Below are 26,957 nucleotides of genomic sequence, written 5' to 3'. Positions count from 1 at the left end.
GACACACAGTGACAAAAAAAAAATTAAATAAATAGTGAAGGTTTCACAGTATAATACTGCCCGGACCTTCGACCGGGAATTGAAAAATTCCCCATCCTAAGGCCAGAAGGCCCGGAATAAGGGTGTGTGTGAAGAAAGAAATATTGAAGTGCTAGTGCAAATGTGCCATAAACTCAAGTGGGGTTCCCAATCCCAGTGAGTTAAGGCACCCCAGGGTCACCACTCCTGGGGCACTTCACACTTCGGGCTTTCGATCTTCCCCGGCCCAATGGCGTCGATCCTGGGGGGCCATGCTTTCCACCAGATGACTATATTAGCCACCTGGCGTACTAACAAGCGCCTAAACCCCAGTGTGCATAATGTATCAATCTACTAGGGCGGCCAACATCCAAAACCGCCTTTTCGAAAGATACTACACTTGATCTTAGCCAAAAGGCCGAGAAGCGATAACCAGAATTGGTTTCAAACTACGGAGCCACCCAAGGATCCTGAAAAGTCCATTTGTGGAGATGAGCTCCTGGACTCCCGTTAAGAAGACATGTTGTCAACCTCTAGATCCCTTACATGCCTGCACTTTTCGGCTTGCTGCTGCTGCAATCCACGCGTTTTAGATCTGCATAACTCCACCTCTTTAAACACAGCACCTTCACCCCCTGCTGTTCCCACCCGCCTCAACACCGTTGGAAGGGAGGAGAACCAATTAAGGCGGGGGGTGGGGTGGAACGAGCAGCTGTCTACCCTTAGCAGGAGGGCTCCTGATTACATACCTCTCCTGCTGCTGCTGCTGCTGGCTGTCCAGCAGCAGACTGAAGGTGGCTGCTGCTGTGCACAGGTATATAAAGGCTCAGAGCCTATTATGACACGCGCAGCCAGCGTTCCATTGCCACATTCCATCTACTGCAGGCAGGATACCTGGCTGGCTGAATGTCGCTGAGAAGCTCACAGAGACCGCCATAAGCAACAGTTTAACAGAATGCCACAGACTAATCAACCAAACTTTTTGGGTTGGGTTCTCTTTTATAGTCTGCAGGCATTAAATGAAAGAAGTCAGTGTTCCAGCAGAAGGAGACAACGTTTCAGAAAAGGCATTGTAGCAAACCAAAAAAGAAATTTTAAGCGCAGCAGAGTAACCAGCGCACATACCTGTTAGCTCAGGTGAGTTTAAAAGGCTGCTGTTGATAACAAGGGCATTTGCTAAATAGATGGTGTGTGTGCAACAATATACTGAAAGGTCAATTATATTGTGCAGCTTATCTCACCACCTGTAGTTATTTAGGTGAAAGCTCCAAAATGCTTGCCTAATATGTCTGTTTATCCAAAAGGAAGTAAAAAGGGAGAGCTAGAAAGATAGCATTGCATCACATTACATGGCAATGCAATGCACAGTTGCTGAAGTTGAACCAAAATGAGCTTGTAATCTGGCTTCTGCAACTTTGAACATGAAAAATCCAATGAGGAGAAGAAAAGCAAAGCCAAAGAGTCCATCCCAAAATCCGACAAACAAGCAAAATGAACAAAAAACATTGAATTCAATTCTTTCTGATTTTAGAAACTGCATTAAAGAAGGGGTGCACCGGTCCTGGAGATACTGCAATACCAGGTCAATGCGTGGAGTGGACAGAGCAAGCTCTTTTTCCATCTCCCTGTTCTAAAAATCCATTTAATATATGGTCCCCAGATAGGGGACGTATCAGATATTAAACTGATAAGAACAGATACTACACTTGATCTTAGCCAAAAGGCCGAGAAGCGATAACCAGAATTGGTTTCAAACTACGGAGCCACCCAAGGATCCTGAAAAGTCCATTTGTGGAGATGAGCTCCTGGACTCCCGTTAAGAAGACATGTTGTCAACCTCTAGATCCCTTACATGCCTGCACTTTTCGGCTTGCTGCTGCTGCAATCCACGCGTTTTAGATCTGCATAACTCCACCTCTTTAAACACAGCACCTTCACCCCCTGCTGTTCCCACCCGCCTCAACACCGTTGGAAGGGAGGAGAACCAATTAAGGCGGGGGGTGGGGTGGAACGAGCAGCTGTCTACCCTTAGCAGGAGGGCTCCTGATTACATACCTCTCCTGCTGCTGCTGCTGCTGGCTGTCCAGCAGCAGACTGAAGGTGGCTGCTGCTGTGCACAGGTATATAAAGGCTCAGAGCCTATTATGACACGCGCAGCCAGCGTTCCATTGCCACATTCCATCTACTGCAGGCAGGATACCTGGCTGGCTGAATGTCGCTGAGAAGCTCACAGAGACCGCCATAAGCAACAGTTTAACAGAATGCCACAGACTAATCAACCAAACTTTTTGGGTTGGGTTCTCTTTTATAGTCTGCAGGCATTAAATGAAAGAAGTCAGTGTTCCAGCAGAAGGAGACAACGTTTCAGAAAAGGCATTGTAGCAAACCAAAAAAGAAATTTTAAGCGCAGCAGAGTAACCAGCGCACATACCTGTTAGCTCAGGTGAGTTTAAAAGGCTGCTGTTGATAACAAGGGCATTTGCTAAATAGATGGTGTGTGTGCAACAATATACTGAAAGGTCAATTATATTGTGCAGCTTATCTCACCACCTGTAGTTATTTAGGTGAAAGCTCCAAAATGCTTGCCTAATATGTCTGTTTATCCAAAAGGAAGTAAAAAGGGAGAGCTAGAAAGATAGCATTGCATCACATTACATGGCAATGCAATGCACAGTTGCTGAAGTTGAACCAAAATGAGCTTGTAATCTGGCTTCTGCAACTTTGAACATGAAAAATCCAATGAGGAGAAGAAAAGCAAAGCCAAAGAGTCCATCCCAAAATCCGACAAACAAGCAAAATGAACAAAAAACATTGAATTCAATTCTTTCTGATTTTAGAAACTGCATTAAAGAAGGGGTGCACCGGTCCTGGAGATACTGCAATACCAGGTCAATGCGTGGAGTGGACAGAGCAAGCTCTTTTTCCATCTCCCTGTTCTAAAAATCCATTTAATATATGGTCCCCAGATAGGGGACGTATCAGATATTAAACTGATAAGAACAGATACTACACTTGATCTTAGCCAAAAGGCCGAGAAGCGATAACCAGAATTGGTTTCAAACTACGGAGCCACCCAAGGATCCTGAAAAGTCCATTTGTGGAGATGAGCTCCTGGACTCCCGTTAAGAAGACATGTTGTCAACCTCTAGATCCCTTACATGCCTGCACTTTTCGGCTTGCTGCTGCTGCAATCCACGCGTTTTAGATCTGCATAACTCCACCTCTTTAAACACAGCACCTTCACCCCCTGCTGTTCCCACCCGCCTCAACACCGTTGGAAGGGAGGAGAACCAATTAAGGCGGGGGGTGGGGTGGAACGAGCAGCTGTCTACCCTTAGCAGGAGGGCTCCTGATTACATACCTCTCCTGCTGCTGCTGCTGCTGGCTGTCCAGCAGCAGACTGAAGGTGGCTGCTGCTGTGCACAGGTATATAAAGGCTCAGAGCCTATTATGACACGCGCAGCCAGCGTTCCATTGCCACATTCCATCTACTGCAGGCAGGATACCTGGCTGGCTGAATGTCGCTGAGAAGCTCACAGAGACCGCCATAAGCAACAGTTTAACAGAATGCCACAGACTAATCAACCAAACTTTTTGGGTTGGGTTCTCTTTTATAGTCTGCAGGCATTAAATGAAAGAAGTCAGTGTTCCAGCAGAAGGAGACAACGTTTCAGAAAAGGCATTGTAGCAAACCAAAAAAGAAATTTTAAGCGCAGCAGAGTAACCAGCGCACATACCTGTTAGCTCAGGTGAGTTTAAAAGGCTGCTGTTGATAACAAGGGCATTTGCTAAATAGATGGTGTGTGTGCAACAATATACTGAAAGGTCAATTATATTGTGCAGCTTATCTCACCACCTGTAGTTATTTAGGTGAAAGCTCCAAAATGCTTGCCTAATATGTCTGTTTATCCAAAAGGAAGTAAAAAGGGAGAGCTAGAAAGATAGCATTGCATCACATTACATGGCAATGCAATGCACAGTTGCTGAAGTTGAACCAAAATGAGCTTGTAATCTGGCTTCTGCAACTTTGAACATGAAAAATCCAATGAGGAGAAGAAAAGCAAAGCCAAAGAGTCCATCCCAAAATCCGACAAACAAGCAAAATGAACAAAAAACATTGAATTCAATTCTTTCTGATTTTAGAAACTGCATTAAAGAAGGGGTGCACCGGTCCTGGAGATACTGCAATACCAGGTCAATGCGTGGAGTGGACAGAGCAAGCTCTTTTTCCATCTCCCTGTTCTAAAAATCCATTTAATATATGGTCCCCAGATAGGGGACGTATCAGATATTAAACTGATAAGAACAGATTTTTTTTTTTTTTTTTTTTTTTTTTAACCAAATCAGATAGGCCGGAGCATAAGCTCAATCAAATCGACTTACAAAAGCCTTTCATTGACACTTAGCCTTTCATCACACTTGGTATATAATCAAAAATAAAACCAAACCTTATCATCAGGTACATTATACACTACTAATTAAACTTTACCAAAAACCTCCACTTTTTAAACTTCCAGATCCCTTCAGCATCTATAATACTTCCACGTTCCTGATCCCAGAGGTATATTACATACATACGTGACAGAATCAATCTCAAACATTCATTAACTGACATTTTCTTCCTTTTAAAAACTAACAAATTCCTCGCATCCCACAAACTTTCAATTACACACACCACCAACAACCATAAAATCCTATCCTTAATTCTACTACATGCACCCATCCCAAACATAGCAAGTTTCCAATTAACATACTTTACACCCACCAATTCCTTGCAAAGTCCCCCTATACCCTTCCATACATCATATGCAAAATCACAATCCCATACCATATGTCTAACATGCTCTCTCAAACCACATCCATCCCTCGGGCATACCTCAGATTTAACTAAATCCCTCTTCTTTTGCACATCTCTAACAGGCAAAATGTCATGCAATATCATCCAAGCGATATCTCTCTGTCTGTTAGTCACACCATCTATACTTAATTTTCTCCACATCTCGGTTACTTCCTCCCCTCTCAACCCATTGATATTACATACCACCTCACGCTCACGCACCATCCTAATGACTTTCTTCTTTTGCCTAAAATCACTCATGTTAACGGACAACAAATCATACTTCCTTACAAATTTCTCAACACAACCATACCATACAGGACACTTAAAAGCAACAGGCACTCTAGCATCCCTTTTGACCCACTTTAAGCCATAAAGCATCCATCCAGCCGAATACTTCATCATATAAGCACACTTATTACTTTTCCCTAGAACCACCACCACCATTTTCACGTAACTAATCCCTAAAAAGAAATCAATATTTGGAAAATCCAAACCACCATTTACACATAACTTATAGACATATTCCCGTTTCAATTTCTCCATGCGACTTCCCCAAAGAAAATTAAAGATGAATTTCTCAGTTTTCCTAATTTTCTTAAAAGCAGCAGGATATACATTCGCAACAAACAACAAAATAGGCAAAATAACCGCCTTAATAATCAGAACTTTCCCAGTCAGAGTTAATTCTCTCATTCGCCAAAAAATCAACTTGCGCACCACTCTCACCCCACAATCTTCCCAACTCTCATTTCCTTTCAAATCATCATTAAACTTAATCCCAAGCACCTTTATTGCACCATCCTCACACCTCACACCATCCATCCGTACATTCCTCTCACCAAAACATTTAAAGGAACTCTTAGTCCAATTGACCTTAAAAGCTGAGACACTACAAAACAAACTTAATATCAACCTTGCCCTACTCATCGCAGCCATATTCCCACTCACAATCACTACATCATCCATGTAACCTAGAATTCTCACATCCTTTCCATTACTCCCAGGAATCATCACACCTCTCATAACCTTATCCTTCCTAACCATACACATCAACACTTCAATCACACTAATAAACAAAAAAGGGGACATAGGGCACCCCTGACGCACTCCTGATTTAATTCTCACTTTCTCACTCAACCACCCATTCACCAAAAATTCACTTGAAACATTACAATACAAACTCCTAACACAGTTTACAAAATTCCTGGAATAACCCATCTTAGACAAAACCTTAAACATAAAGCTATGTGACACACGGTCAAAAGCTTTTTCAAAATCAACCGAAAACAACAAACATTTCTGCTTACGACTCATACAATCCCCAATCACATCACGCAACAACACCAAATTTTCAGTCATACTTCTCCCAGGCACTGCACACACTTGGTCTTCATCCACCACACCGCCAATCACTTCCCGCATCCGGCTAGCCAACAATTTACTAAACACCTTATAGTCTGCATTCAAAAGGGTGATTGGCCTCCAATTCCCCAAATCCTTTTTATCACCTTTCTTATGAACCAAAACCACCACCCCATCTCTCATAGATTCACTCAACATATTCTCCGTGAACATATACTGGCACACCTCCAATAAGTCATTTCCCATCGTGTCCCATTCCTTAACATATAACTCCACGGGCAGTCCATCCTTCCCAGGTGTTTTATTCTTACTCGCAGACATCACCACTTTTTTAACTTCATCCAACACAATTACATCATCCAATATTTCACGTTCATCCTCACCCAAACAACCTTCTAAACACCCCAAAGCATCAGTCAACATCCTATCATCAACCCATTTTTCCCCATACAACTCCTTATAAAACAACACCACCTCCTGCATCACATCCTTCCCACTCACACACACCCCATCACCATTCACCACCTCATCCATATCTACTTTCTTCCCAAAAACTTTTTTGAAAAAAAACCTTGTGCATTTCTCATTTTTCTCCAAATGTTCAATCTTAGAACGGTAAATAATTTCTTTCCCTTTACCCTCAATATATTTCTTAATCTCTTCTTTCACTTGACACATCAAAACATCCACATCCACTCCAATCATCCTTAACATCCTCAGCCACTCCAGTCTAGAGCTTAAATCATTAAATTTTGCTCTATTCATTGCTGCTTTCCTCCTGCCCCTTTTTCTAAAGAAAAAAACAATCTCACTCTTCATCCAGTCCCACCACTCAAGCACATTCCTGAAATCACTTTTTTTATCCCTCCACCTAACATACATTCGCCTAAAATCACGCATGATCCTATTATCTTCCAGCAAACGCACATGAAGTTTCCACACGCCACCACCATATACAAAGGAAATCTTACCTTCTAGACGTGCCCTCAAACACACATGGTCAGAGAAGGGAACATCTTCCTGCTGGAAATTCCTACAAATAACATTTTGTGAAGAAAAGAAGATACGGTCTATTCTAGACTCTATGCCTCCCCTGTCGGCTTTATAGGTCGCAGGAGGTGGATTACCTAAAAAAACTTCCGCAGCATCCTGTAAGGAAAAATCCGCCACAAGACTCTTGAGTCTTTTACCTGTAACATCCATCTTATCCCCCTCCGTCACACAATTGAAATCTCCAACAAAAATTATTGGCATTTTGCCAGATAAAAAAAACATAATTTCTCAAAAATTTCCAGCCTCTCCCCTTTATCTATTGGTGCATACATATTTACCACCCTAACCCTCCACCCCCTACAATTTAACTCACATATTACACACCTCCCCGCCTCCACCACCATGTAACTTTCTATCTTAACACTATAACCCTTCACCAAAACACCTACCCCACAATTTTTATTACATACAGAACCAGACCACACACTTTGACCTAAAGGCCATGCATTTTCACTTAAGGGATTGGAGATCCCACACTCCTGGACACAGTATACGTCCGCATCCAAGTTGCTCAAGTAGTCCAAAATTGCCACTCTTCTCGACTCAGATTTAATCAGCCGAACATTTAGCGACAAGATGCTGAGAGCAACTTGGGCACCCATCTATTAATTTGATGTGGCAGGTCACGACAACATGCCCACCTGTACATCATCCTAACCCTTCTGGGGGTAGGACGCTGGACGTGCAGATATCGTAGTTTGTGCCTTCCCCCAAAAAAGACACATCTTGGGGATCGGATGCAGTAGGGTACACCCGGGCTGGACTCACACTGCAGTCACTTAAAGGGGAAAAGGATGGCTCAGTTTTCTTCTTTTTCTTCACTGAAGCGCCTCCATCTTCATCTGAACTATAATCCCGCCGCTGGGGGTCAAAGTCCCCCTGACCTCCCTCCTCCTCAAGGTCAGAAACGACATCGCTCCAGGCCACATGCGGTGTTCTGGTCAGATCAGACTCCTCTTCCCCCTGCAATGTAACCATCATGTCTGGAATTTCAGCCTCCAGATCCTCCACCGGGGCCACTTCCATGCCTATACGATCATCAGTTATCGTCTCAGACTCACTGACATCTGAAGCCACAGACGCGGCCCTCTGCACCGGTGGCTCAGGTGCCAGCTCCATATTTCCTCTTACATTCACACGAACCAGTTCTGGAAAAGCAACCCGAGCCTCCTCCTCATCCAGGAAAGCCAGAGTAGATATCGGAGCAGTCGGAGTTGGAGCAGTCGGAGTTGTAGCTGTGGGTGCAGGAGATTCATTTCTTCTCCTTCCCCTTCCCGCTGCCCCCGCATATGAACCAGGATGGAATATACAGTCTCTGAAGGCATGCCCCTTCTCTCCGCAGAGGTTACAGACTATTTCATTTTTGCAATTATTGGAAGAATGACCCACCTCATTGCACTTCCTGCAAATAATCTGTCTGATGTCGCATGCTTCCTGAGTATGGCCATACCTCCTAAAATGACGACAAAACCTGGGCGCATTGGGGAAGAACAGGTAACCCCGCTCACTCCCAATGGAAAAATTTGATGGAGGATAATGTATACCCCCTGGTTCATCAGGACTTTCCCGGAACTTGACCATGAAACGATATTTACCGGTCCATAGTTCCTCCTCATTCATGACTTTTACTGCCACCTTGGTAATATAGCAGTGCCTATTTAGAAAGGCATAAATCAAAGCCAAGTCCACATGTGGGTTGTACATGAAAACAGTCAGAGGTACCTCTTTGGAGCAATACAAGATGACAAAAGTCAGCCCATCCAAATATTGATTGTCCAGATTCTTTTTCAAACAATCATAGAAATTGTTGCAAACAGCCATAGAAGTAAATACAAGATTATACTTGCTTTTGAATTGCTGGAGGCACAAGATTTCTTCCTTCTTCACTTCAAGGAGTCCAAACAAAATCTCCTTCACCACGAAGCTGAGGGTAAAGATTCCTTCTTTACCTTCTTCCACATCAATCTGGATTCCAAACTTCACTCGAGCCTCACCGGGCCCAGCGTATCGAATGCGTCCCATTATCGCTAGTCGTGTCTACTGGCCAACTCCTTATAGCAGCAAGTGGCTTAAGCCATAAAATGGCGATGCCACAGGGCCAAGAGTTAACGCACAGACAGCCAAATGACTAGACCCATTACAGATCTGAGCCAAAAGGCCGAGAAGCGATAACCAGAATTGGTTTCAAACTACGGAGCCACCCAAGGATCCTGAAAAGTCCATTTGTGGAGATGAGCTCCTGGACTCCCGTTAAGAAGACATGTTGTCAACCTCTAGATCCCTTACATGCCTGCACTTTTCGGCTTGCTGCTGCTGCAATCCACGCGTTTTAGATCTGCATAACTCCACCTCTTTAAACACAGCACCTTCACCCCCTGCTGTTCCCACCCGCCTCAACACCGTTGGAAGGGAGGAGAACCAATTAAGGCGGGGGGTGGGGTGGAACGAGCAGCTGTCTACCCTTAGCAGGAGGGCTCCTGATTACATACCTCTCCTGCTGCTGCTGCTGCTGGCTGTCCAGCAGCAGACTGAAGGTGGCTGCTGCTGTGCACAGGTATATAAAGGCTCAGAGCCTATTATGACACGCGCAGCCAGCGTTCCATTGCGACATTCCATCTACTGCAGGCAGGATACCTGGCTGGCTGAATGTCGCTGAGAAGCTCACAGAGACCGCCATAAGCAACAGTTTAACAGAATGCCACAGACTAATCAACCAAACTTTTTGGGTTGGGTTCTCTTTTATAGTCTGCAGGCATTAAATGAAAGAAGTCAGTGTTCCAGCAGAAGGAGACAACGTTTCAGAAAAGGCATTGTAGCAAACCAAAAAAGAAATTTTAAGCGCAGCAGAGTAACCAGCGCACATACCTGTTAGCTCAGGTGAGTTTAAAAGGCTGCTGTTGATAACAAGGGCATTTGCTAAATAGATGGTGTGTGTGCAACAATATACTGAAAGGTCAATTATATTGTGCAGCTTATCTCACCACCTGTAGTTATTTAGGTGAAAGCTCCAAAATGCTTGCCTAATATGTCTGTTTATCCAAAAGGAAGTAAAAAGGGAGAGCTAGAAAGATAGCATTGCATCACATTACATGGCAATGCAATGCACAGTTGCTGAAGTTGAACCAAAATGAGCTTGTAATCTGGCTTCTGCAACTTTGAACATGAAAAATCCAATGAGGAGAAGAAAAGCAAAGCCAAAGAGTCCATCCCAAAATCCGACAAACAAGCAAAATGAACAAAAAACATTGAATTCAATTCTTTCTGATTTTAGAAACTGCATTAAAGAAGGGGTGCACCGGTCCTGGAGATACTGCAATACCAGGTCAATGCGTGGAGTGGACAGAGCAAGCTCTTTTTCCATCTCCCTGTTCTAAAAATCCATTTAATATATGGTCCCCAGATAGGGGACGTATCAGATATTAAACTGATAAGAGCAGATACTACACTCGATCTTAGCCAAAAGGCCGAGAAGCGATAACCAGAATTGGTTTCAAACTACGGAGCCACCCAAGGATCCTGAAAAGTCCATTTGTGGAGATGAGCTCCTGGACTCCCGTTAAGAAGACATGTTGTCAACCTCTAGATCCCTTACATGCCTGCACTTTTCGGCTTGCTGCTGCTGCAATCCACGCGTTTTAGATCTGCATAACTCCACCTCTTTAAACACAGCACCTTCACCCCCTGCTGTTCCCACCCGCCTCAACACCGTTGGAAGGGAGGAGAACCAATTAAGGCGGGGGGTGGGGTGGAACGAGCAGCTGTCTACCCTTAGCAGGAGGGCTCCTGATTACATACCTCTCCTGCTGCTGCTGCTGCTGGCTGTCCAGCAGCAGACTGAAGGTGGCTGCTGCTGTGCACAGGTATATAAAGGCTCAGAGCCTATTATGACACGCGCAGCCAGCGTTCCATTGCGACATTCCATCTACTGCAGGCAGGATACCTGGCTGGCTGAATGTCGCTGAGAAGCTCACAGAGACCGCCATAAGCAACAGTTTAACAGAATGCCACAGACTAATCAACCAAACTTTTTGGGTTGGGTTCTCTTTTATAGTCTGCAGGCATTAAATGAAAGAAGTCAGTGTTCCAGCAGAAGGAGACAACGTTTCAGAAAAGGCATTGTAGCAAACCAAAAAAGAAATTTTAAGCGCAGCAGAGTAACCAGCGCACATACCTGTTAGCTCAGGTGAGTTTAAAAGGCTGCTGTTGATAACAAGGGCATTTGCTAAATAGATGGTGTGTGTGCAACAATATACTGAAAGGTCAATTATATTGTGCAGCTTATCTCACCACCTGTAGTTATTTAGGTGAAAGCTCCAAAATGCTTGCCTAATATGTCTGTTTATCCAAAAGGAAGTAAAAAGGGAGAGCTAGAAAGATAGCATTGCATCACATTACATGGCAATGCAATGCACAGTTGCTGAAGTTGAACCAAAATGAGCTTGTAATCTGGCTTCTGCAACTTTGAACATGAAAAATCCAATGAGGAGAAGAAAAGCAAAGCCAAAGAGTCCATCCCAAAATCCGACAAACAAGCAAAATGAACAAAAAACATTGAATTCAATTCTTTCTGATTTTAGAAACTGCATTAAAGAAGGGGTGCACCGGTCCTGGAGATACTGCAATACCAGGTCAATGCGTGGAGTGGACAGAGCAAGCTCTTTTTCCATCTCCCTGTTCTAAAAATCCATTTAATATATGGTCCCCAGATAGGGGACGTATCAGATATTAAACTGATAAGAGCAGATACTACACTCGATCTTAGCCAAAAGGCCGAGAAGCGATAACCAGAATTGGTTTCAAACTACGGAGCCACCCAAGGATCCTGAAAAGTCCATTTGTGGAGATGAGCTCCTGGACTCCCGTTAAGAAGACATGTTGTCAACCTCTAGATCCCTTACATGCCTGCACTTTTCGGCTTGCTGCTGCTGCAATCCACGCGTTTTAGATCTGCATAACTCCACCTCTTTAAACACAGCACCTTCACCCCCTGCTGTTCCCACCCGCCTCAACACCGTTGGAAGGGAGGAGAACCAATTAAGGCGGGGGGTGGGGTGGAACGAGCAGCTGTCTACCCTTAGCAGGAGGGCTCCTGATTACATACCTCTCCTGCTGCTGCTGCTGCTGCTGTCCAGCAGCAGACTGAAGGTGGCTGCTGCTGTGCACAGGTATATAAAGGCTCAGAGCCTATTATGACACGCGCAGCCAGCGTTCCATTGCCACATTCCATCTACTGCAGGCAGGATACCTGGCTGGCTGAATGTCGCTGAGAAGCTCACAGAGACCGCCATAAGCAACAGTTTAACAGAATGCCACAGACTAATCAACCAAACTTTTTGGGTTGGGTTCTCTTTTATAGTCTGCAGGCATTAAATGAAAGAAGTCAGTGTTCCAGCAGAAGGAGACAACGTTTCAGAAAAGGCATTGTAGCAAACCAAAAAAGAAATTTTAAGCGCAGCAGAGTAACCAGCGCACATACCTGTTAGCTCAGGTGAGTTTAAAAGGCTGCTGTTGATAACAAGGGCATTTGCTAAATAGATGGTGTGTGTGCAACAATATACTGAAAGGTCAATTATATTGTGCAGCTTATCTCACCACCTGTAGTTATTTAGGTGAAAGCTCCAAAATGCTTGCCTAATATGTCTGTTTATCAAAAAGGAAGTAAAAAGGGAGAGCTAGAAAGATAGCATTGCATCACATTACATGGCAATGCAATGCACAGTTGCTGAAGTTGAACCAAAATGAGCTTGTAATCTGGCTTCTGCAACTTTGAACATGAAAAATCCAATGAGGAGAAGAAAAGCAAAGCCAAAGAGTCCATCCCAAAATCCGACAAACAAGCAAAATGAACAAAAAACATTGAATTCAATTCTTTCTGATTTTAGAAACTGCATTAAAGAAGGGGTGCACCGGTCCTGGAGATACTGCAATACCAGGTCAATGCGTGGAGTGGACAGAGCAAGCTCTTTTTCCATCTCCCTGTTCTAAAAATCCATTTAATATATGGTCCCCAGATAGGGGATGTATCAGATATTAAACTGATAAGAACAGATACTACACTTGATCTTAGCCAAAAGGCCGAGAAGCGATAACCAGAATTGGTTTCAAACTACGGAGCCACCCAAGGATCCTGAAAAGTCCATTTGTGGAGATGAGCTCCTGGACTCCCGTTAAGAAGACATGTTGTCAACCTCTAGATCCCTTACATGCCTGCACTTTTCGGCTTGCTGCTGCTGCAATCCACGCGTTTTAGATCTGCATAACTCCACCTCTTTAAACACAGCACCTTCACCCCCTGCTGTTCCCACCCGCCTCAACACCGTTGGAAGGGAGGAGAACCAATTAAGGCGGGGGGTGGGGTGGAACGAGCAGCTGTCTACCCTTAGCAGGAGGGCTCCTGATTACATACCTCTCCTGCTGCTGCTGCTGCTGGCTGTCCAGCAGCAGACTGAAGGTGGCTGCTGCTGTGCACAGGTATATAAAGGCTCAGAGCCTATTATGACACGCGCAGCCAGCGTTCCATTGCCACATTCCATCTACTGCAGGCAGGATACCTGGCTGGCTGAATGTCGCTGAGAAGCTCACAGAGACCGCCATAAGCAACAGTTTAACAGAATGCCACAGACTAATCAACCAAACTTTTTGGGTTGGGTTCTCTTTTATAGTCTGCAGGCATTAAATGAAAGAAGTCAGTGTTCCAGCAGAAGGAGACAACGTTTCAGAAAAGGCATTGTAGCAAACCAAAAAAGAAATTTTAAGCGCAGCAGAGTAACCAGCGCACATACCTGTTAGCTCAGGTGAGTTTAAAAGGCTGCTGTTGATAACAAGGGCATTTGCTAAATAGATGGTGTGTGTGCAACAATATACTGAAAGGTCAATTATATTGTGCAGCTTATCTCACCACCTGTAGTTATTTAGGTGAAAGCTCCAAAATGCTTGCCTAATATGTCTGTTTATCCAAAAGGAAGTAAAAAGGGAGAGCTAGAAAGATAGCATTGCATCACATTACATGGCAATGCAATGCACAGTTGCTGAAGTTGAACCAAAATGAGCTTGTAATCTGGCTTCTGCAACTTTGAACATGAAAAATCCAATGAGGAGAAGAAAAGCAAAGCCAAAGAGTCCATCCCAAAATCCGACAAACAAGCAAAATGAACAAAAAACATTGAATTCAATTCTTTCTGATTTTAGAAACTGCATTAAAGAAGGGGTGCACCGGTCCTGGAGATACTGCAATACCAGGTCAATGCGTGGAGTGGACAGAGCAAGCTCTTTTTCCATCTCCCTGTTCTAAAAATCCATTTAATATATGGTCCCCAGATAGGGGACGTATCAGATATTAAACTGATAAGAGCAGATACTACACTCGATCTTAGCCAAAAGGCCGAGAAGCGATAACCAGAATTGGTTTCAAACTACGGAGCCACCCAAGGATCCTGAAAAGTCCATTTGTGGAGATGAGCTCCTGGACTCCCGTTAAGAAGACATGTTGTCAACCTCTAGATCCCTTACATGCCTGCACTTTTCGGCTTGCTGCTGCTGCAATCCACGCGTTTTAGATCTGCATAACTCCACCTCTTTAAACACAGCACCTTCACCCCCTGCTGTTCCCACCCGCCTCAACACCGTTGGAAGGGAGGAGAACCAATTAAGGCGGGGGGTGGGGTGGAACGAGCAGCTGTCTACCCTTAGCAGGAGGGCTCCTGATTACATACCTCTCCTGCTGCTGCTGCTGTCCAGCAGCAGACTGAAGGTGGCTGCTGCTGTGCACAGGTATATAAAGGCTCAGAGCCTATTATGACACGCGCAGCCAGCGTTCCATTGCCACATTCCATCTACTGCAGGCAGGATACCTGGCTGGCTGAATGTCGCTGAGAAGCTCACAGAGACCGCCATAAGCAACAGTTTAACAGAATGCCACAGACTAATCAACCAAACTTTTTGGGTTGGGTTCTCTTTTATAGTCTGCAGGCATTAAATGAAAGAAGTCAGTGTTCCAGCAGAAGGAGACAACGTTTCAGAAAAGGCATTGTAGCAAACCAAAAAAGAAATTTTAAGCGCAGCAGAGTAACCAGCGCACATACCTGTTAGCTCAGGTGAGTTTAAAAGGCTGCTGTTGATAACAAGGGCATTTGCTAAATAGATGGTGTGTGTGCAACAATATACTGAAAGGTCAATTATATTGTGCAGCTTATCTCACCACCTGTAGTTATTTAGGTGAAAGCTCCAAAATGCTTGCCTAATATGTCTGTTTATCCAAAAGGAAGTAAAAAGGGAGAGCTAGAAAGATAGCATTGCATCACATTACATGGCAATGCAATGCACAGTTGCTGAAGTTGAACCAAAATGAGCTTGTAATCTGGCTTCTGCAACTTTGAACATGAAAAATCCAATGAGGAGAAGAAAAGCAAAGCCAAAGAGTCCATCCCAAAATCCGACAAACAAGCAAAATGAACAAAAAACATTGAATTCAATTCTTTCTGATTTTAGAAACTGCATTAAAGAAGGGGTGCACCGGTCCTGGAGATACTGCAATACCAGGTCAATGCGTGGAGTGGACAGAGCAAGCTCTTTTTCCATCTCCCTGTTCTAAAAATCCATTTAATATATGGTCCCCAGATAGGGGACGTATCAGATATTAAACTGATAAGAACAGATACTACACTTGATCTTAGCCAAAAGGCCGAGAAGCGATAACCAGAATGGGTTTCAAACTACGGAGCCACCCAAGGATCCTGAAAAGTCCATTTGTGGAGATGAGCTCCTGGACTCCCGTTAAGAAGACATGTTGTCAACCTCTAGATCCCTTACATGCCTGCACTTTTCGGCTTGCTGCTGCTGCAATCCACGCGTTTTAGATCTGCATAACTCCACCTCTTTAAACACAGCACCTTCACCCCCTGCTGTTCCCACCCGCCTCAACACCGTTGGAAGGGAGGAGAACCAATTAAGGCGGGGGGTGGGGTGGAACGAGCAGCTGTCTACCCTTAGCAGGAGGGCTCCTGATTACATACCTCTCCTGCTGCTGCTGCTGGCTGTCCAGCAGCAGACTGAAGGTGGCTGCTGCTGTGCACAGGTATATAAAGGCTCAGAGCCTATTATGACACGCGCAGCCAGCGTTCCATTGCCACATTCCATCTACTGCAGGCAGGATACCTGGCTGGCTGAATGTCGCTGAGAAGCTCACAGAGACCGCCATAAGCAACAGTTTAACAGAATGCCACAGACTAATCAACCAAACTTTTTGGGTTGGGTTCTCTTTTATAGTCTGCAGGCATTAAATGAAAGAAGTCAGTGTTCCAGCAGAAGGAGACAACGTTTCAGAAAAGGCATTGTAGCAAACCAAAAAAGAAATTTTAAGCGCAGCAGAGTAACCAGCGCACATACCTGTTAGCTCAGGTGAGTTTAAAAGGCTGCTGTTGATAACAAGGGCATTTGCTAAATAGATGGTGTGTGTGCAACAATATACTGAAAGGTCAATTATATTGTGCAGCTTATCTCACCACCTGTAGTTATTTAGGTGAAAGCTCCAAAATGCTTGCCTAATATGTCTGTTTATCCAAAAGGAAGTAAAAAGGGAGAGCTAGAAAGATAGCATTGCATCACATTACATGGCAATGCAATGCACAGTTGCTGAAGTTGAACCAAAATGAGCTTGTAATCTGGCTTCTGCAACTTTGAACATGAAAAATCCAATGAGGAGAAGAAAAGCAAAGCCAAAGAGTCCATCCCAAAATCCGACAAACAAGCAAAATGAACAAAAAACATTGAATTCAATTCTTTCTGATTTTAGAAACTGCATTAAAGAAGGGGTGCACCGGTCCTGGAGATACTGCAATACCAGGTCAATGCGTGGAGTGGACAGAGCAAGCTCTTTTTCCATCTCCCTGTTCTAAAAATCCATTTAATATATGGTCCCCAGATAGGGGACGTATCAGATATTAAACTGATAAGAACAGATACTACACTTGATCTTAGCCAAAAGGCCGAGAAGCGATAACCAGAATTGGTTTCAAACTACGGAGCCACCCAAGGATCCTGAAAAGTCCATTTGTGGAGATGAGCTCCTGGACTCCCGTTAAGAAGACATGTTGTCAACCTCTAGATCCCTTACATGCCTGCACTTTTCGGCTTGCTGCTGCTGCAATCCACGCGTTTTAGATCTGCATAACTCCACCTCTTTAAACACAGCACCTTCACCCCCTGCTGTTCCCACCCGCCTCAACAACGTTGGAAGGGAGGAGAACCAATTAAGGCGGGGGGTGGGGTGGAACGAGCAGCTGTCTACCCTTAGCAGGAGGGCTCCTGATTACATACCTCTCCTGCTGCTGCTGCTGCTGGCTGTCCAGCAGCAGACTGAAGGTGGCTGCTGCTGTGCACAGGTATATAAAGGCTCAGAGCCTATTATGACACGCGCAGCCAGCGTTCCATTGCCACATTCCATCTACTGCAGGCAGGATACCTGGCTAGCTGAATGTCGCTGAGAAGCTCACAGAGACCGCCATAAGCAACAGTTTAACAGAATGCCACAGACTAATCAACCAAACTTTTTGGGTTGGGTTCTCTTTTATAGTCTGCAGGCATTAAATGAAAGAAGTCAGTGTTCCAGCAGAAGGAGACAACGTTTCAGAAAAGGCATTGTAGCAAACCAAAAAAGAAATTTTAAGCGCAGCAGAGTAACCAGCGCACATACCTGTTAGCTCAGGTGAGTTTAAAAGGCTGCTGTTGATAACAAGGGCATTTGCTAAATAGATGGTGTGTGTGCAACAATATACTGAAAGGTCAATTATATTGTGCAGCTTATCTCACCACCTGTAGTTATTTAGGTGAAAGCTCCAAAATGCTTGCCTAATATGTCTGTTTATCCAAAAGGAAGTAAAAAGGGAGAGCTAGAAAGATAGCATTGCATCACATTACATGGCAATGCAATGCACAGTTGCTGAAGTTGAACCAAAATGAGCTTGTAATCTGGCTTCTGCAACTTTGAACATGAAAAATCCAATGAGGAGAAGAAAAGCAAAGCCAAAGAGTCCATCCCAAAATCCGACAAACAAGCAAAATGAACAAAAAACATTGAATTCAATTCTTTCTGATTTTAGAAACTGCATTAAAGAAGGGGTGCACCGGTCCTGGAGATACTGCAATACCAGGTCAATGCGTGGAGTGGACAGAGCAAGCTCTTTTTCCATCTCCCTGTTCTAAAAATCCATTTAATATATGGTCCCCAGATAGGGGACGTATCAGATATTAAACTGATAAGAACAGATTTTTTTTTTATCGAAAGCCCGAATTCGTGTACAAAACCCGAGTGCGCTTAAAAAAGTGACAAGTGCCACAAAAAAAAGTGCACTAGGATGCTGGTCTTCTTGAAACCCTCTCCAAAAGGAGAAGGGTCCCCCAAACCATTCCCCGTCCCTCCGAGCCAGAAGGCCACAGCGAGGAACAGGGACAAATAGCCACCTCCAGCCGGAGCCAGAGGCGACCCAATCTTACCCCCAATACCTGCCCGAGTTCTCACCCGAGCAAGGCACTGGGAGCCAAAGACTGTGCTCCCCTCCCGGAAGAGGGGAGCCAACAACGCTCTCCTCCCGAAAGAGGAGAGCCAGTGGGGTTCAGGGGGGAGCGGAACCTGATGGCCACACACTCCCCCCCTAGACCTGCCAAGAGAGGAACCCGTAAGGGAACCGCATCCCGACAAAATCCTAGTAAGGACGTGGACACACGTGAAAAAGTGGACACACAGTGACAAAAAAAAATTAAATAAATAGTGAAGGTTTCACAGTATAATACTGCCCGGACCTTCGACCGGGAATTGAAAAATTCCCCATCCTAAGGCCAGAAGGCCCGGAATAAGGGTGTGTGTGAAGAAAGAAATATTGAAGTGCTAGTGCAAATGTGCCATAAACTCAAGTGGGGTTCCCAATCCCAGTGAGTTAAGGCACCCCAGGGTCACCACTCCTGGGGCACTTCACACTTCGGGCTTTCGATCTTCCCCGGCCCAATGGCGTCGATCCTGGGGGGCCATGCTTTCCACCAGATGACTATATTAGCCACCTGGCGTACTAACAAGCGCCTAAACCCCAGTGTGCATAATGTATCAATCTACTAGGGCGGCCAACATCCAAAACCGCCTTTTCGAAAGATACTACACTTGATCTTAGCCAAAAGGCCGAGAAGCGATAACCAGAATTGGTTTCAAACTACGGAGCCACCCAAGGATCCTGAAAAGTCCATTTGTGGAGATGAGCTCCTGGACTCCCGTTAAGAAGACATGTTGTCAACCTCTAGATCCCTTACATGCCTGCACTTTTCGGCTTGCTGCTGCTGCAATCCACGCGTTTTAGATCTGCATAACTCCACCTCTTTAAACACAGCACCTTCACCCCCTGCTGTTCCCACCCGCCTCAACACCGTTGGAAGGGAGGAGAACCAATTAAGGCGGGGGGTGGGGTGGAACGAGCAGCTGTCTACCCTTAGCAGGAGGGCTCCTGATTACATACCTCTCCTGCTGCTGCTGCTGCTGGCTGTCCAGCAGCAGACTGAAGGTGGCTGCTGCTGTGCACAGGTATATAAAGGCTCAGAGCCTATTATGACATGCGCAGCCAGCGTTCCATTGCCACATTCCATCTACTGCAGGCAGGATACCTGGCTGGCTGAATGTCGCTGAGAAGCTCACAGAGACCGCCATAAGCAACAGTTTAACAGAATGCCACAGACTAATCAACCAAACTTTTTGGGTTGGGTTCTCTTTTATAGTCTGCAGGCATTAAATGAAAGAAGTCAGTGTTCCAGCAGAAGGAGACAACGTTTCAGAAAAGGCATTGTAGCAAACCAAAAAAGAAATTTTAAGCGCAGCAGAGTAACCAGCGCACATACCTGTTAGCTCAGGTGAGTTTAAAAGGCTGCTGTTGATAACAAGGGCATTTGCTAAATAGATGGTGTGTGTGCAACAATATACTGAAAGGTCAATTATATTGTGCAGCTTATCTCACCACCTGTAGTTATTTAGGTGAAAGCTCCAAAATGCTTGCCTAATATGTCTGTTTATCCAAAAGGAAGTAAAAAGGGAGAGCTAGAAAGATAGCATTGCATCACATTACATGGCAATGCAATGCACAGTTGCTGAAGTTGAACCAAAATGAGCTTGTAATCTGGCTTCTGCAACTTTGAACATGAAAAATCCAATGAGGAGAAGAAAAGCAAAGCCAAAGAGTCCATCCCAAAATCCGACAAACAAGCAAAATGAACAAAAAACATTGAATTCAATTCTTTCTGATTTTAGAAACTGCATTAAAGAAGGGGTGCACCGGTCCTGGAGATACTGCAATACCAGGTCAATGCGTGGAGTGGACAGAGCAAGCTCTTTTTCCATCTCCCTGTTCTAAAAATCCATTTAATATATGGTCCCCAGATAGGGGACGTATCAGATATTAAACTGATAAGAACAGATTTTTTTGATTGAATATATCTTTTATTAGCACAAAAAATAAGTTAACAGACAGTGTACAGTGCCGCAGCCCAGTACACACAGAATTCTACATCATATTTACATAGCATGAGGATACGACGCACTAACTAGACACATCACACCCCTATGCTACACAAAACACTCAATCTGAAAGAAAAAGCATGTCAATCAATACAGTACGACGAACCGTGATAAGGGATGGGGATTGGGAAAAAGGGGATGGGGAGGGGAAAATCACAGGCCCGAAGCTTTATTGAAAGACAAGACACATAAGGGGAGAGGGGGAGGAGGGGTTTAGTCCTCGTCCTCGTCCTCCGGACCGTCCATGATGGAATAGTCTCTGAGCAGGCTGTGGATCAGCCTGCGGCAGTCCTGGATGGACATCCTCTCCCTCCTCAAGATGAGCCGGTTCCTGGCGACCCAAACGGCATCCTTGAAGCAGTTCATAAGGCGCCAAGCCTCCTGGATGGCTCCGACGGTATGAACCCCAGGGAAGAGTCCGTAAAGCACAGAATGGTGCGATAGGCTCGCCCTGGGGACAGAGTTCCTCAGGTCGTCCTCAAGTGCAGTCAATAGGCGCTGTGCAAATCCGCAGTCCCAAAAAGTGTGCAAAGATGTTTCCTCCACGAAGGGGCACCTTGGGCAGTACCGGGTCTTGCACAGGTTCCGGGCATGCATGAATGACCGGACGGGCAGTCCGCCCTGAATCGCCATCCACGACAAGTCCTTGTGCCCGTTGGTCAGCCTGTCAGACGACACATTTGTCCACACAGTCTCCAGCGTGTCCTGGTGAAGTCCTGTGATGTTCTCCACGTCATCCTTGGCTCTGATTAGCTTGTGGATAGTTTTGGGCTTCCACAAGTCGGGCTTGAGTCCCTCCAGTTGATGCTCCCCCACAAATCGAACGACGTCTCCGTAGAACCATGGCGTCGTCCAGTTGTAGGGGAAGGAGCTGTCCCACTTGTCCCAGCCGAGTCGCCTCCAAAGAGGAAGCAGGAAGAAGCGAGACATGGACCTGCCCGCGGAGACATTCTTGACTTGCAAAGTCCGGCGGACACAATCACACACAAAAGAGGATCGCAGGAGGGTGGGGATATCTGGAACGCCCTTCCCACCCTTGCGAGGCTCCTTGTACATGACGGCCCGCCTGACTCTGTCCATCTTGGATCCCCAGACAAAGTGAAACACTGTCCTGGTAATGGCCCTGCACACAGTGACGTGTGGGGGCCAGGCCTGCGCCGTGTACTGCAAGACGGGCAGGACCTCATTACGCAGGACGAGTGCCTTACCCTCACAAGTGAGGTGTCTGAGGCTCCAGAGTCCGATCCGTTGCTTCACCTTGGCCAAGCGTTCTTGCCAGGACTTGAGGGCCGCTCCTTCCTTCCCGAACCAGACTCCCAGCACCTTGAGGAAATCCGGTTGAATGTTGAAGGGGAAGGGGGCGGAGGAGGCCGGCTGCCAATCCCCGAAGAGCATGGCTTCCGACTTCCTGCAGTTGACTTTGGCCCCTGAAGCCCGGCCGAACCTCTCACACGTCTGGACGAGGGCGTCGACTGAACCACGATCAGCGCAGAAGACGGTGACGTCGTCCATGTAGAGCGAGCACTTGACCTCGTGTCGTCCCGGACCCGGTGCGGTGATCCCTCTGATCTCTCCATTCTGCCGGATAGCCTCTGCGAAGAGTTCTATAACACAAACAAAAAGAAGAGGTGATAGAGGGCAGCCTTGTCTGACCCCAGAGAGGACAGGGAAGGGGTCAGTCTTCCAGCCGTTCACCAACACCGAGCTGTGGATATCAAAATACATCAGACGGACATACGAACAAAACATGTTACCCAAACCTAACCGGTGCAGAGCTCGGCCCATGAACTCGTGGGAAACCCGGTCGAAGGCCTTCTCCTGATCCAAGGAGACCAGGGCCGCGTGTGCGCGGCGGACCTTGATGTACTCGACCGTGTCCCGCACGAGAGCGAGGCTGTCTGCGATGCGACGTCCAGGGATGCCGCAGGTCTGGTCCGGGTGGATGATCCGTCCGATGACCGTCTTAAGTCGTGTCGCCATCGTCTTGGCCAGGATCTTGTAGTCCACGTTGAGCAGAGTGATGGGACGCCAATTCCTCAGGTCGCACCTCTCTCCCTTCCGCTTGTACAGGATCGTGACCATTCCTTCCCTCAAAGATGGAGGCATTCTACCCTCCACCACCATCTCCTCGTACAGGTCCAACAGGTCCGGACAGATGAGGTCTCCCAGCGCTACATAGAGCTCCGCTGGAAGACCATCACTGCCCGGGATCCTGCCGGTCCTAAAGGATTTAGCGGCAGAGAGCAATTCGCCCACCATCAGAGGTTTGTCCAAGGCTGCCGTGCCTGCAGGATCAAGATGGTTAGTGATACCTGACAGGAACTTATCAGCAGCGTCGGGGTCGGTAGTCTTGTGGGAGTAGAGTTCGCTGTAGAAGTCGCTGACGACCCTCATCACGTCCTCCTTCCCACGTCGCATGTTTCCACTCTCGTCTCGCAGCTCGTTCAGGGGCGTGTGACCGGCATGAAGTTTCCTGAAAAAGAATGAGTTACATTTCTCACCCTTCTCCAGATTCTCCACTTTGGAACGGAAGATGATTCGCTTGGACTCCTCCTCAAAGTGCCTTTTCAGGCTCTTCTTGGTCTCCTCCAGCTCCTCCCTCACGTCCCAGCCGCAGTGAAGAAGGTCCTGCAGCGACCGCAGCTCGCGCTGCAGCACTCTGAAGTCCCTCCTCTTCTCACACTCCTGTTGTCGACCCTTGGCCTGAAAGAAACAGCGAAACTCAAGTTTAACATATTCCCACCAATCAGAGACTGTTTGGAAGCTACCCTTGTAGGACTGCCACATTGCGTAGGCTGCTCTCAGCTCCTCCACGACTTCATCCTGAGCCAGCAGAGCACAATTCAGCTTCCAGGAGCCGGGGCCGGACGGAAAACCGTCGCCGAGGACACCTTGTAAGTGAATGGCTCTGTGGTCGGAGAAGAAGCAGGAGACCATCGAGTGCCTACTCTGCCTGACTGCCCGAGAGGTGAACACAAAGTCAATCCTGGAGCGGAGTGAGCCATCGGGTCGGCTCCACGAATAGTTCGTGGAGCCTCTCCCCATGGAGCCCACCACGTCCTGAAGAGAGGCCTCGGTTACCATCTCGATGAGCAGCTTGGACGTGATGTCCAACTTGGCAGATGTGCCAGAACTACGACCGTCCTCCTCGATGGGGCAGTTGAAATCCCCGGCCATCACTAAGGTCCTGGTGGTGGCAAGCTGAAGCCGCAGGGTCTGGAAAAGCTCCAAACGCTCATTCTTCAGTGGGGACGCATACACGTTGATGAACCTGACAGGTTCTCCCGCCCAGTTGCCATCTACAACAAGAGCCCTGCCGCAGATGAGCTCCTGGACGGACTCAAGCGTGAATGCGCCCCCCCTGATCAGAATTGCGACCCCCGCAGACTTGCAGTCACCCCCACCGGACCAGTAGGATGGACCGTGGGACCACTCCCTGGCCAGATGTTTGAAGGACCTAGAGGAGGGAAGGGAACATTCCTGCAACATATAAACATTACACAACTGGGAAGTAAGGAAGGCATAAATAGTCTGACGTCTGAACTTGTCCTTGATGTTCCTGACATTAATGGAAAATAAGTTAATATTAGCCATCATGTAGGGAAAAAAGAAAAAGTTAGCGCAGGCAATACACCTTAGTTACCACTCCGGTCGGGTGGTCCCTCGTCGGTGTTGACTGCTGGTGACGGGATCACCAGCAGGCCCTCTTCCTCCATCTGGTCAAGCAGCGCGGCCTCAATCTCGGCGACCACCAGTTCCTCCTCTTCTGGCTCGGCCACCAGGGTCTCAACCATGTGCTCCATCTCTTCTGGCTCAGGGAGGGTATCCTCCTTTTCGCCTACGAAATCCAGAATCTTCTTTTTGGAGGATTCAGTAGCAGGGCTGTCCTCCACCTTCCTCTTTCCCCGGGTTGGAACTGGGGAGACAAGAAGGGGAAAATCCTCCCCGGAATAGATAGCGGCGGGTGGAGGAAAGGTTAATTCCACCGCTACCATGGTCTGGGGAGGGAGAGTGGCTGCCGGGGCAGGGGAAAGGACACCTGCTGAGGAGTAGGGGAAGGAGGAAGAGGAAGTGGAATCCTCAGCAGGGGTGGCCGGGGTGGGGGGGATTGGACGGGGGTGGCAGGGGGAGGGATCGAGAGAGGGGTGACAGAACTCTTACCCTCCTTTGACTTTTTCTTCTGCTTCGGAGCTGCTGGGACCGTCGCTGGGGCTTTGGCCACCGACTCCTTGACCGCTTTGGCCTTGGTCGTCTCGGCCTTGGCCGCTGGGGCCTTGGTCGTCGCGTCCTTGACCTTCACAGGCCTGGTCGTCGGGGCCTTGTCCTCCGTAGCTGGGGTCGTCGCAACCACCGATGCCCAGGATCTCTCACGCCTGGGGCAATCCTTGTACAGATGAGCCGCCAGCCCACACAGGTTGCAGGACGTCTTCTTCGGGCAGTCCTTCGAGCTGTGTGCCGTCACTCGACAAATCCTGCAGGCATCCTCCTTGCAGTCCTTCATCTCGTGGCCGTTCTTGCCGCATCTCCTGCAGTTCCGCGGCATGTCCGGGTAATAGATGAGGCCGTAGGAGTTGCCCAGGGAGAATGTCGGGGGCAGGTGCCGAAGTCCGTCTGAGTACGCCAGGTCCCTGTGAAGTCTAACGGTCACCGACCACTTACCTGTCCAGAAGCCGAGTCCATTCAGGATGTGAGAGGGTTCCTTCACAACCAAACAGAAGCATCTCAGGAAGGTACAGATGTCTTGGCCTGGGGTGTGCGGGTTGCGCATGGAGACCGTGATCCTCCTTTCATCCCTCTGGATAGGGCAGCTACCTGTAAAGGCAGAGAAAGAATTATCCGGTCCTTTTGCGCTTACCATTTCCCAGAACCTCCTGCAGGTGTTCACAGTGGCGAAGGTGACGAAGAAGATCCCCGTCAAGAAGGTCTGGATGCTGAGGGTGTCCGACCTGGAGAAGCCTCGATCCAGCAGCATCTTCTGGCAGAACACGTCCGAGGACATGTCCGGCACCCTCCCATCCACTTCCTTCAGCTTCAGGGCCACCGTCTGCCGCATCCATGGCTCCAGGGCTGGAGCTTCGTGGCGGGGCTTCTGGGGTCCCTTCTGCTGGCCAGTCGTGGAGGCAGAGTCCTTGGGGTCAGAATCGGCTCCTGGCTGGGCCCTCCTGGCTGTCCCCAGCTCCAGGCTCTTCTTTTCGGCCTTCCTCGCAGCGCTTGCCATGGCTTTCCTCCTGCAGTTACTTCTTGGAGCTGGATCTGGAACTCTTCCCGGAATGGGTGGAGCTATGCAGATTCTTCTCCCGTCGTGTTCTGGACAAATTCCCCGAAAGGTCTTTGTCTCGATGATTTTCTTCCTCGAAGATTCCACAGGACAGCCCGATTCTTCTCCGAGTCTTCGTCTTCTTCTGGATTCTTTAGAGCTTCTTCCTCCCACCGATATCCGCCTTCGTTCTCTGATGTCAGCTGGGCTCCGAAGCTCTTCTCCTTCCGAGTTCGATCGCTCTCGTCAAGTGTAGATCGTAGCTCTTGTGTTCTTAAAAGAACAGATACTACACTTGATCTTAGCCAAAAGGCCGAGAAGCGATAACCAGAATTGGTTTCAAACTACGGAGCCACCCAAGGATCCTGAAAAGTCCATTTGTGGAGATGAGCTCCTGGACTCCCGTTAAGAAGACATGTTGTCAACCTCTAGATCCCTTACATGCCTGCACTTTTCGGCTTGCTGCTGCAATCCACGCGTTTTAGATCTGCATAACTCCACCTCTTTAAACACAGCACCTTCACCCCCTGCTGTTCCCACCCGCCTCAACACAGTTGGAAGGGAGGAGAACCAATTAAGGCGGGGGGTGGGGTGGAACGAGCAGCTGTCTACCCTTAGCAGGAGGGCTCCTGATTACATACCTCTCCTGCTGCTGCTGCTGCTGGCTGTCCAGCAGCAGACTGAAGGTGGCTGCTGCTGTGCACAGGTATATAAAGGCTCAGAGCCTATTATGACACGCGCAGCCAGCGTTCCATTGCCACATTCCATCTACTGCAGGCAGGATACCTGGCTGGCTGAATGTCGCTGAGAAGCTCACAGAGACCGCCATAAGCAACAGTTTAACAGAATGCCACAGACTAATCAACCAAACTTTTTGGGTT

The 26,957-nt window shown here is 47.2% G+C and overlaps 11 non-coding genes and 3 pseudogenes across 11 annotated transcripts; all 14 read right to left on the bottom strand.

Moving 5' to 3' along the window:
- Window positions 1-356: 356 nt before the first annotated feature.
- On the bottom strand, window positions 357-448 carry LOC141203364 (U2 spliceosomal RNA; annotated as a pseudogene).
- A 1,115-nt stretch (window positions 449-1,563) lies between these two features.
- Window positions 1,564-1,754, bottom strand: LOC141203733 (U2 spliceosomal RNA). The gene has a single exon (XR_012274760.1). It is a non-coding gene; the product is annotated as a U2 spliceosomal RNA (small nuclear RNA).
- A 1,115-nt stretch (window positions 1,755-2,869) lies between these two features.
- On the bottom strand, window positions 2,870-3,060 carry LOC141203732 (U2 spliceosomal RNA). The gene has a single exon (XR_012274759.1). It is a non-coding gene; the product is annotated as a U2 spliceosomal RNA (small nuclear RNA).
- A 1,115-nt stretch (window positions 3,061-4,175) lies between these two features.
- On the bottom strand, window positions 4,176-4,367 carry LOC141203263 (U2 spliceosomal RNA). The gene has a single exon (XR_012274379.1). It is a non-coding gene; the product is annotated as a U2 spliceosomal RNA (small nuclear RNA).
- A 6,191-nt stretch (window positions 4,368-10,558) lies between these two features.
- LOC141203161 (U2 spliceosomal RNA) lies at window positions 10,559-10,749 on the bottom strand. The gene has a single exon (XR_012274298.1). It is a non-coding gene; the product is annotated as a U2 spliceosomal RNA (small nuclear RNA).
- Window positions 10,750-11,864: 1,115 nt separating this feature from the next.
- On the bottom strand, window positions 11,865-12,055 carry LOC141203160 (U2 spliceosomal RNA). Its single transcript, XR_012274297.1, has one exon. It is a non-coding gene; the product is annotated as a U2 spliceosomal RNA (small nuclear RNA).
- Window positions 12,056-13,169: 1,114 nt separating this feature from the next.
- Window positions 13,170-13,360, bottom strand: LOC141203797 (U2 spliceosomal RNA). The gene has a single exon (XR_012274822.1). It is a non-coding gene; the product is annotated as a U2 spliceosomal RNA (small nuclear RNA).
- A 1,115-nt stretch (window positions 13,361-14,475) lies between these two features.
- LOC141203159 (U2 spliceosomal RNA) lies at window positions 14,476-14,666 on the bottom strand. Its single transcript, XR_012274296.1, has one exon. It is a non-coding gene; the product is annotated as a U2 spliceosomal RNA (small nuclear RNA).
- Window positions 14,667-15,774: 1,108 nt separating this feature from the next.
- Window positions 15,775-15,965, bottom strand: LOC141203731 (U2 spliceosomal RNA). Its single transcript, XR_012274758.1, has one exon. It is a non-coding gene; the product is annotated as a U2 spliceosomal RNA (small nuclear RNA).
- Window positions 15,966-17,077: 1,112 nt separating this feature from the next.
- LOC141203730 (U2 spliceosomal RNA) lies at window positions 17,078-17,268 on the bottom strand. The gene has a single exon (XR_012274757.1). It is a non-coding gene; the product is annotated as a U2 spliceosomal RNA (small nuclear RNA).
- A 1,115-nt stretch (window positions 17,269-18,383) lies between these two features.
- Window positions 18,384-18,565, bottom strand: LOC141203205 (U2 spliceosomal RNA). The gene has a single exon (XR_012274337.1). It is a non-coding gene; the product is annotated as a U2 spliceosomal RNA (small nuclear RNA).
- Window positions 18,566-19,359: 794 nt separating this feature from the next.
- On the bottom strand, window positions 19,360-19,451 carry LOC141203363 (U2 spliceosomal RNA; annotated as a pseudogene).
- A 1,115-nt stretch (window positions 19,452-20,566) lies between these two features.
- On the bottom strand, window positions 20,567-20,760 carry LOC141203182 (U2 spliceosomal RNA). Its single transcript, XR_012274317.1, has one exon. It is a non-coding gene; the product is annotated as a U2 spliceosomal RNA (small nuclear RNA).
- A 5,563-nt stretch (window positions 20,761-26,323) lies between these two features.
- Window positions 26,324-26,401, bottom strand: LOC141203308 (U2 spliceosomal RNA; annotated as a pseudogene).
- Between the last annotated feature and the right edge of the window lie 556 nt (window positions 26,402-26,957).

The sequence above is a fragment of the Phyllobates terribilis genome, unplaced genomic scaffold (assembly GCF_046119375.1).
Source record: "Phyllobates terribilis strain yellow unplaced genomic scaffold, ASM4611937v1 Scaffold_124__1_contigs__length_5142088, whole genome shotgun sequence".
Classification (NCBI taxonomy): domain Eukaryota; kingdom Metazoa; phylum Chordata; class Amphibia; order Anura; family Dendrobatidae; genus Phyllobates; species Phyllobates terribilis.
This window is presented reverse-complemented; position numbering and strand designations above follow the sequence as displayed.